The sequence below is a fragment of the Humulus lupulus genome, chromosome 3 (genome assembly GCF_963169125.1).
Source record: "Humulus lupulus chromosome 3, drHumLupu1.1, whole genome shotgun sequence".
NCBI lineage: Eukaryota > Viridiplantae > Streptophyta > Magnoliopsida > Rosales > Cannabaceae > Humulus > Humulus lupulus.
Window position 1 is genome coordinate 71,834,560 of NC_084795.1, and position 10,927 is coordinate 71,845,486.

The following is a 10,927-nucleotide window of genomic DNA, read 5'->3' on the forward strand; positions in this document are numbered from 1 at the left end:
CCGAACTATAATTTTTCCATGTCCTAGGTCCAACCCGGACTATAATTCACCATGTCCTAACTCCAACCTGGACTATAATTTTTCCATGTCCTGTCTCCAACTCGTACTATAATTCAGCATGTCCTAGCTCAAACCCGGACTATAATATCACCATCTCCTTGCTCCAACCTGGACTATAATTTAACCATGTCCTGGCTCCAACCTGGACTATAATTTCACCATGTCCTGGCTCCAACTCGGACTATAATTTTACCATGTCCTGGCTCCAACCCGGACAATATTATAATAAGGCTATGGCTCCAACTCAAACTCACTTACCATTAAGTCGCAGAATGCATAAGTATTGCAAAGGTAGGCATTAAGCATACCCTGGTCTTAACGATCCAAACAAAAGTAGTGTATTCAACTACTACAAGCACACACCAGTATATTCATGTTGTAGCCAAGAAAGAGAAAGGCTAACTTACTTGGAGTCCTTAGTTCCCAGCTGGATCTTTAACACCGCTATTCGCATTCCTTTTTTGTGGTTACTGTAATAATTATAGTGACTCGGATTAAACTATGGCATACTCTTATAGCTAATACTCTGTGTTAGCTAGATACAATAAATTTCTCTTAGAGACTCTATATTATAGCCTCTTATACACCTTACAGTGTATAATCCCGGATTTTGTTTCAGTCTTTACAGTATCATGAGAAAATGAGCCTCACCGTAACGCGCTCTTCGTGTCGTGCATCTTAATATTCTTCAACTAAAGAACTCACTTATCCGATAATTCGTATTTTGGTGTTAAGGAAAAGGAGTTCTACTCAACTCATATCTTTAGAAAAATACCAATTTTTCGTCCTCTTACTAAAGTTTACCGTTTTCTATCATTTACCAAAATACCACTTTTTGACCATTTACAAATAATATCTGACAATATTATCCCATTCTCTTAAAGGTTCTACAAAACCCAAACCTTCATTTTACCATTTTTATCCATAACCTAGGATCTCTTTTTATGTTATTTTTTAAAATAAGGGCAATTGGACCCTTAACTTACAAAATGGTAAAAAATCAACTTTTAAATTAACTCAAGCTTATTTGGGATTGGTTAAATCTTCAAATCCTTATTAATCTTTGAAAAGGATTGTATCTTCTCATTTCCAAAATTTCAATGTCATTATATGTTTTAAAGTTATAAAGTCACGTTTTTAAGCTTTTTCCCTCAATTGAGTTTTTTAACCAAAACTCTTTATCATTCACGTATTCTATGTCATAAGGATGGGAACTAGATGAAAGTCTCACATCATAACTTGTTTTAGGTTAAGATAAATAACCTCCCAAAAATCACTTTTCGTTAAGGTTCGAAATTACTACTTTTTAGAATTTAGGTCAAAATTAGAAAAATTATTTCTCTTAAACCGTAACACAGTTTTCTATAAAATTTTACAGGGGAACTTATAAAAATCATAAATAATTCTTTTCAAAATGTTATAATTTTTGGGAAGGTAAAACACATTCAAATGTTTAAAGCAATATGGGAAGTGTATGCTGCCCATAAGTTTTTCCCAGATTTTAAGGTATTTTGGACATTTTTATTTCTCGTGCATCGTAGCCCATTTCTTTCTACAATTTTATAGAGATATTTTTACATGTCTTAATTATCCTCCTTCAAAATTTCATAATTTTTGGAGAAATATAACCCATCAAAATGTTTAAAGAAATCTGGGCAGGGCTTGTTGCTCTGAAGTTTTGATTCCAGAGTTTGGTCAAACTTTGAGAACTCATATCTCTTACACCATAATAACTTTTCCTCTAAAATTTTACAGTGACTCTTATACATGTTTAAACTAACAACCTACTAATTTCATAGCATTTCGATAAGTAAAACCATTCAAAAGTAAAAACAATCTAGGCAGTAAATGCTGCCCAGAATTATCCAGATTTGCATCACAATGCCAAAAAGTGCATAACTTGGGTTTTAAAATACCTTTTTAAGAATTTGCAAAGCCTATCATCAAGTACTCACAAATAAATATGCGCCTATATAAATATTTTTCACAAATAGAGGTATTAGAGTGTGATATAACCCGTTGGAATCCAGACCACGAAATTTTGGCAGCATGCATTTTTACACAACCTATTAACAATAAGCATTTCTAGCATAACCCTAGCCACATGCATGCATGAAAATTATCAAATCACATAATCTCAACCTTAAGCATAAAATTAACTGCAAAAACTATTAAAATAACCTATGCAACCAGATCTACCAACATAAATCACAAAACTTAAGAACAACCATAAATTTCTACCTTTAATAGTTCTAGCTTGGAGAAGTGTTTTTGTTAGCTTCTCAAACTTCCCACTGTGCTCTGCACTCTCAAACCGAGCCCCAAAGTCCCACATGCAGATTTTTAAGAGATATTTAGGGTAGAAAGACTTAGATGAGGGAGAAAACATGCAAACTACCAAGATCTCTTACCTTGCTTTCACTTAAGCACCAATGTGCTAAATCCTTGAGATTCTACCAGTACAAGCTTCTCTTGAACCCTAGAACACAAGATCAAATTCACACATGGATATTAGATCACATCCATGCATAATTAACCCTTAGGGTTTCGGGTTTGTAGAGGAAAAGTGTAGCGTCCCAAATTTTCTAATAAGGCTTAGAGCTTTTATTAGCATGTCGGAAGGGCGATAATTGATTTAATTATGATAATATTTCAATTTAATGATTACATGATTAGAAATGCATATTTAGGTGAATTAAATGTGCATGTGGGCGTCATCTGGTTATTAGGGGCATATTTGGAATTTTAGCCCGTTGAGGGCATAAATGTGATATATGTGTATATTGTGATTGATACCGTGAGTGAGTGGTGATATATCTTTGATGCATGATCCTAGACGGCCCCAGGGAGAAATTTAGTTAAATAGGCACAACGGGGTCGAATATCGGGTTCTGGAGGAGCCTAGAGGTATTTTGGGAATATAATATGTTTTCGGGAATTATCGGGTAACGGGTAGTAATTTAGCAATTATTTGGTTATGTTGGGATTAAATGGGGATTTATAAAAATACTCAAGGACTTAGCAGGATGTGGCATATGGCGAAATAGCCCTTGTTGGCACTTGAGGATTAAGATGGGCTTAAGGGGCATTTTGGACTTTTTGGCTAAGGGATAGGCTTAAGCCTTTGGGCAGCGGGAACTGTAGAATTATTTGGAAGGAATATAGGAATTCTCAACTCTCTTTCTCTCCCTCTCACACATTCTGCTCGCTCTTCCTCTCCAAATTGCTTGGGGACCTTAGGCTAAGGAAGATTGAAGGATTGGATTTGCTAAAGCTTGAGGGTTAGCTCAGGGTGAAGATATCTATAAGGTAAGGGTTAAATTTAAGTTGTTTTTGTTGAATTCCGCTGGATATTTGATATTGCATGTGAGCTGAATTTTGGTTTGATTTTGACTAGTTGGAAAGATTATGAGGTGGTTCATGGGATTGTTACGATGCTTAGGTTGTATGGAGAGGGAATATGGACTTAATTTTGGGTTTAATTGGTGTTTAGGGTATGAATTCGGGGTTTAGGCTCAAGGAAAAACGCAGAAAATAGCTTGAATTTATGGGTTTGGGGGCTCGAGCATCGACCCGTGTGCTCGAAGAGGCTAGAGAAGCCTCTAGTTTACCCAGGCGTCGCATCCCTAGGGGGGCATGCCACGGCCCGCGTCCCTTAGCAGAGAGAGCTCTGCTCTATAACCTATAGGCGCGTCACAACTCTAGAGGGCATGTCGCGACTCAAAATGGAAAGAAAAGGGAAAGTAAGGTTTTAAGCTCGGGAATTCGAATGTTTAGGCTCATGAAGGATTCTACTACCCAGTATAGTGGAATTCAAGGTCCTAGAGGCTAGATTAATATTCTGAAGTTATTTATTAGTTTAAGGCTTGATGGATGGTTATTATGAATGCATTGTGACTAGGTTTTCAACGAGGCTTGGATTAAGGGATTGTGCTTGGGATCGCATTGGCTTATCAACTCAAGACACAAGTAAGAAACCTGTTGTACCCGTAGAGCAAGGCACGACCCTATTGTTTTCTTTTCAATGCACGGGCCTATTTTTTATGCTTAATATATTTGTGGATATATGAGATTGTTATGCTATGTTATGCTTGTTTGTGAGTGAACGATGAAGGCCGGGAACGACGACTGTCAGGTTCGACGACGGCCAGGAATGGCAAGAAGTCGGGTACAAAAATGGGTCGGGATCGGCATTGAGCATGCTGAGTGTAGGCCATTAGGGTGAGACCCTCCTAGGGTGTTGTATCCACCCGCTCAGTGAAGGTCGCAAACCCAGGGCCTGGTAAAGCGCCTGGGACGGCATTGGCCGCTATGTGTTTAGCCCATTGGCTATGTTGTTGTATAATATGGATTGTTATTTATATGTTATATCTTTTGTGTTGAGTTTTCTTGTTGCGCTTCAGCTCACGGGTGCTCTATGGTGTAGGTAAGGGCAAAGGGAAAGTCGGCCAACCATGAGTACGAAGAGCGTGGAGTGGCAGGTACATGTTCGACCTACCTAGCAGCCACGACCAGGTTTATTTTTGGAAAAGTACTATAAATAACCGATTTGTCACTTAGGTCAACCTTAATTTTATTTTTGAGTTGTAATGTATTTTCTAAATAATATTTTGGGATCCCAACTATATAACTTTTTATGATTTCAATGAATTTCCAAATCTTTATAATTAATGTTATTAAATGAGTTTTATTTCAACTTAGTCACACTTTTAACCTAAAACCTCGATTAGCTAGCTAATGGCACATTTTTAACTCACATAGTAATGACTCTAAGGAAGTAGGGCGTTACAACTTGGTTTCAGAGCATGTCAAGGTTTATGGTTCCTGGAGATCGACCGAACATGTACGCTCGCTGCCAGTGACAAGCTCAACTTAGGGTTGGTAGGAAATTAATGAGTTATATGTTTAATAGTTTGTTTAAGTTGCCCTGTTTGTTTAAGTATCTAGATCGAGCATGATGAATGTGTTATAATATGATGGATATTAGGTCATGGCCCCTTGATTGTGTTTATGATGTGTGTGACTTGTGGACTTGCTTGTTATAGTTGACTGATGAGATTGGGAGGTGGTTTTGGATGTTGTTATTATGCCTGATGTGCAGCGTCATTGATTGCAGGCTAATTGTACTGATGCCTCGGCGATCAAACAGACTCCGCGGCAATAGGGTCAAGGATGTCAACTAGGGTCAAGACCCTCCACCTGCCCTACCGAAATGGCAATAGTTATTTGTCGAGATGGAAGCTAGACTTCACCTAACATAAGAAAAGCTTCGACAATTGCGGCAGCAGGCCCCTCCTTAGGGCAATGGATTACAGGTTCAACAGGTTGTGGCACCAGTGCCAGTCTAGCTTGTTATGGAAAATAGGTGGGAACCTTTATATGAGAGGTTCAGGAAGCAGTATCATCCCACTTTCAAGGGTGGCCCATACCCACTGCAGGCAGAACAGTGGATGAAAATGATTTCTTCAATCCTGGATTTCATGAGGGTGGAAGGGAATGAGAGAGTAGCCTGTGCCAACTACATGTTAAGAGAAGAAGCCTGCATCTGGTGGGATGTTGTGTCTCAGAGAAGGAATGTTGTAGTTATGACTTGGGAAGAATTCATAAACATATTCAATGAGAAGTATTACAGTGTCGCAGTCCGAGCTGCGAAGGTTGATGAGTTTACTAACCTGACTTAGAACCGGGTGATGGTTACTGAGTATGTCTTGATGTTTGATTGGTTAGCGACGTTCACACTGGATTTAGTGCCTGCTGACATGGCTCGAAGAGATCGGTTTGTGCGATGATTGAATGTTTTGATCGCCTGTGACGTCAAGATAACTTTAGATCTGGGAACTACCACTTACGCACAGGTAGTGGAGAAGGCCCTTACAGCTGAGGGGGTCAAGGATCAGATTTGGCAGGAGGGCACCCCCATGCATGATGCTTGGAGGATGGTGCCTCCCTTTACTGGAAGTAGCTGGGGTAGTGGCCCAAGTGAACAGAAGAGAAACGCCCCAGATTCTTTTGTTCCACCTGGCTCATATAGGAGGGCACAAGGTGCTTTCAGTAGCCATCAGGGCGTGGGAGACAAATGGAGGAGTTTCCCAATGTGTCCTCGGTGCAGACGATGACATTAGGGAAAGTGCAGGATCAAGGCCTGCTTTACTTGTGGAAGAATTAGTCATAAGACGAAGGGCTGCCCACAAGCCAGGAAGGAAGAGCCAAAACAGAGTGACACTATCACTCCTGCTAGAGTATTTTCCTTGACCCAGACTGAGGATGAGGTTAGCCCCTCGGTCGTGACAGGTCAGATTTCAAGTGTTGGTTCTTCTTTTATTACACTGATTGACTGAGGGGCTACTCATTTATTTTATCTCCTAGAGTGATAGATTAGTTGTGTAGACTTAGTGATTTTTATGCTAGGGGATTTCAGACTTTGTTGTCAACTCAGGAACTGGTAGTCTCTAGGGGATGGGCTAGAGCATTACAGTAGAGATAGACAATAGAGAGTTGTCTATGGACCTGAATGAGCTAGAAATGGATGACTTTGATATGATCCTAGGGATGGATTGGTTATCGAAGTACGGGGCAATGATTGACTGCAAGTACAGGATGGTGACCTTTGAACCAGAAGGGGAGGTACCCTTTGTGTTTGTGGGGATAGTGAGAGGACCGCAAGTACCTGTGATTTCGGCACTAAAGGCTAGAGACCTAATTCAAGAGGTTGCATAGAATTCCAAATGAACATTGTGGATACTTCTAGAGTTGTTTCGATTGGACTGAAGGAAACCAGATTAGTATGTGGGTTCTCTGATTTGTTCCCTACAGACTTGCTAGGGTTGGCACCACACCGAGAGATTGAGTTCATCATTGAATTGGTGCCAGGGTCAAAGCTAGAATCTAAAACACCTTATAGAACGACTCCGGTAGAGTTGAAAGAACTGAGGATTCAATTGCAAGAATTACTGGATTTGGGATTCATCAGACTGGGTTTTTTTCCATGGGGTGCTCCAGTGTTGTTTGTCAAGAAGAAGGTTGGATCCTTAAGGATGTGTATTAACTACAGAGAGTTGGACAAGTTGACCATTAAGAACAAGTACCCACTACCTAGGATCGATGAATTCTTTGACCAGCTATAGGGGAAGACAGTGTTCTCCAAGATTGATCTTCGATCAAGCTACCACCAGTATAGGATTAAAGTGGAGGACATACCAAAGACTACATTCCACAGAAGGTATGGACATTATGAACTCCTTGTTATGCCTTTGGATTAACCAACGCCCCAGCAGCCTTTGAGGACTTGATGAATAGGGTCATCAAGGATTTTCTGGACAAGTTTGTGATCGTATTCATTGATGACATACTGGTGTACTCTCAGTCATAGACAGAGCACGAACAGCATCTACGCCTTGTATTACAGCCGTTGAGAGAGCATAGATTATATGCTAAGTTTAGCAAGTGTGATTTTGGCTACGCGAAGTAATATTTCTTGGTCATATTGTCAGTAAGGAGGGGATTCAGGTTGACCCAAGTAAGACTGAGGCAATGAGGGATTGGCCCAGGTCGAGTAGTGTACCAGAGGTTAGGAGCTTTTTGGGATTCGCAGGGTACTATCGACGATTCGTTGAGGGATTCTCCATAATAGCCACAACATTGACCGAACTGACGCGTAAGAAGACTAAGTATGTATGGACATACAAGTGTGAGAATAGTTTCAAGGAGTTGAAGCGGAGTTAAAGGATTACAATTGTGATATTCTATACCATCCTGGGAAGGCTAATGTCGGAAGGGCCCAGGACAATTGTTCAGTTTGAGGAAAATATCATATAAGTTAGCTTAAGAGATAACTATAGCAGGTATTGAGATGGTAGTTGGACAGCTAGCCAACATCACTCTTCAGTCTACACTCCTTGAAAGGATCAAGAGGCATAGGGGGAGGATGCCCAGTCGAGAGAGCACAAAGAGGGCGTCTTAGCCGAAGCGACTAAATACTTTTCTATTTCGGAGATGGGATTACTGAAGTACAAAGGCCGAATTTGCCTTCCGATGGATTCCGGTATCTCACGAGAGATCTTAGATGAGTCTCATACCATTCCCTATTCTTTACATCCGGGTACGACGAAGATGTACCAAGATTTGAGAACTTTGTATTGGTAGCTGGGAATGAAGAGGGATGTGGTGGATTACATGGCCAAGTGTTTGACTTGTCAGCAAATGAAGGTTGAACATCAGAGGCGAGCAAGGATGTTGCAGCCTCTAGGGATTCTGTAATGGAAATGAGAGGATATCACCATGGACATCATGGTTGGATTACCAAAGACTGTGGGATAGCATGATTCGGTGTGGGTGATTGTGGATAGGTACATCAAGTCAGCCCACTTTTTGCCTGTTAGGATAACTTATACAATGGAGTAGTATGCTGAACTGTTTATGAAGAAAATTGTGCAACTACATGGGACTCCGAGGTCGATAGTATCCGACAGGGACCCCACCTTCACCTCTAAGTTTTGGGAGAGCCTGCAGAAGGCTATGGGTACATAGTTGCGGTTTAGTACCTCTTATCACCCTCAAACGGATGGATAATCCAAGAAGACGATTCAGATACTGTACGATATGTTGCGAGCCTGCGTGATGGATTTTGGGGGATCTTGGAGTAAGTATCTCCCTTTGATTGAGTTTTCGTACAATAATAGTTATCAGGAGAATATCGGAGTGGCTCCTTATGAGAAGTTATAAGGGACGAAATGTAGATCACCAATCCATTGGGATGAGATGGGTGAGAGGAGGTATCTAGGTCCTAAGAACGTTCGGAGGAATAATGAGGCGATTGAGAATATTAGAGTGTGAACGCTCCCTCCCAAAGTCAGCAAAAGAGTTACTCAGACTTGAGACGCATGAATGTAGAGTTTTAATTCGGTGATCACGTGTTTCTCAGATATTCTCCCGTAGAGGGGTGAAACGGTTCGGAGTAAGGGGCAAGTTGAGCCCTAGGTTTGTTGGCCCCTTTGAGATTTTGGAACAGTTTGGAGAGGAAGCTTACATATTGGCGATGCCTCCAGCTCTGTGTGGGATTCACAATGTGGTTCACGTATCCATGATCCGGAAGAATGTATCAGATTCTACACATGTGCTGAGTTATGAGAACTTGGAGATGGATTAGGATTTATCGTATGAAGAGAAGTCAGATCAGATTCTCAACTGAAAGGATAAAGTCTTGCGGAGTAAGACCATCGCCTTAGTGAAAGTGTTGTGGAGGAGCAACAAAGTGGAAAAGGCGACTTAGGAACTTTAGACAAATTTGCGGGATCGGTATCCTAAGTTATTCAGGTAATGTCGAGGACAAAATTTATGTAAGGAGGGGATAATTATAGCATCCTAAATTTGCTAATAAGGCTTAGGGCCTTAATTAGCATGCCAGGAGGGAAATAATTGATTTAATTATGCTAATATGTAAATTGAATGATTATGTGATTAGAAATGCATGTTTAGGTGAACTAAACATGCATGTGGGCCCCATCTGGTTATTAGAGGCATATTTGTAATTTTAGCCCATTGACAGCATAAATGTGATATATGTGTATATTGTGATTGATACTACAAGTGAGTGGTGATATATCTTTGATACACAATCTGAGACAATCCCAGGGAACAGTTTAGTTAAATAGTCACAACGGGGTCGAATACCCGACTCTAAAGGAACCTAGGGGTATTTTGGGAATATAATATGTGTTCGGGAATTACCGGGTAATAGGTAGTAATTTAGCAATTATTTGGTTATGTCGGGTTTAAATGGGGATTTATAGGAATACTCGAGGACTTCACGGGATGTGGCATATGACGAATTTTCCCTTGGTGGCACTTGAGGATTAAGATGGGCTTAAGGGGTATATTAGACGTTTTGGCTAAGGGATAGGCTTAAACCTTTGGGTAGCTGGAATTGTATAAATATTTGGATGGAAAATAGGAATTCTCTGCTCTCTCGCTCTCTCTCTCTCTCACACATTCGGCCTTTGGGGACCTTAGGCTAAGGAAGATTGAAGGATTGGATTTGCTAAAGCTTGAGGGTTAGCTCAGGGTGAATATATTTGTAAGGTAAGGGTTAAATTTAAGTTGTTTTTTCTGAATTCTGCTGGGAATTTGATATTGCATGTGAGCTGAATTTTGTTTTGATTTTGACTAATTGGAAAGGTTATGAGGTGGTTCATGGGATGGATAGAATGCTTAGGCTGTATGGAGAGGGAATATGGGCTTTATTCTGGGTTTAATTGGTGTTTGGGGTATGAATTTGGGGTTTAGGCTCAAGGAAAAACGTAGAAAAGAGCTTGAATTTCTAGGTTTGGGGGCTCGGGTCATGACCCTTTTCTTCAGGCACCGTGGCCTGTGTGCTCAAGGAGGCTGGAGAAGCCTCTGGTTTACCCAGGCGTCGCAGCCCGCGTCTCTCAGCAGAGAGAACTCTGCTCTCTGACCTATAGGATTGTCGCAACTCTAGAGGGCATGTCGCGGCTGAAAATGGAATGAAAAGGGAATTAAGCTAGGGAATTCGAATGTTTAGGCTCAGGAAGGATTCTACTACCCGGTTTAGTGGAATTCAAGGTCCCAGAGGCTAGATTAATATTCCGAAGTTATTTATTAGTTTAAGGATTGATGGATGGTTATTATGAATGCGTTGTGAATAGGTTTTCAATGAGGCTCGAATTAGGGGACTGTGCTCGGAATGGCATTAGCTTATCAGCTCGGAACACAGGTAAGAAAACTGTTGTACTCGTAGAGCAGGGCACGACCCTATTGTTTATGATTAAAATATTTGTGGATATATGTGATTGTTATGCTATGTTATGCATGTTAGTGAGTGAACAGTGAAGGCTGGGAACGACGAAGGTCG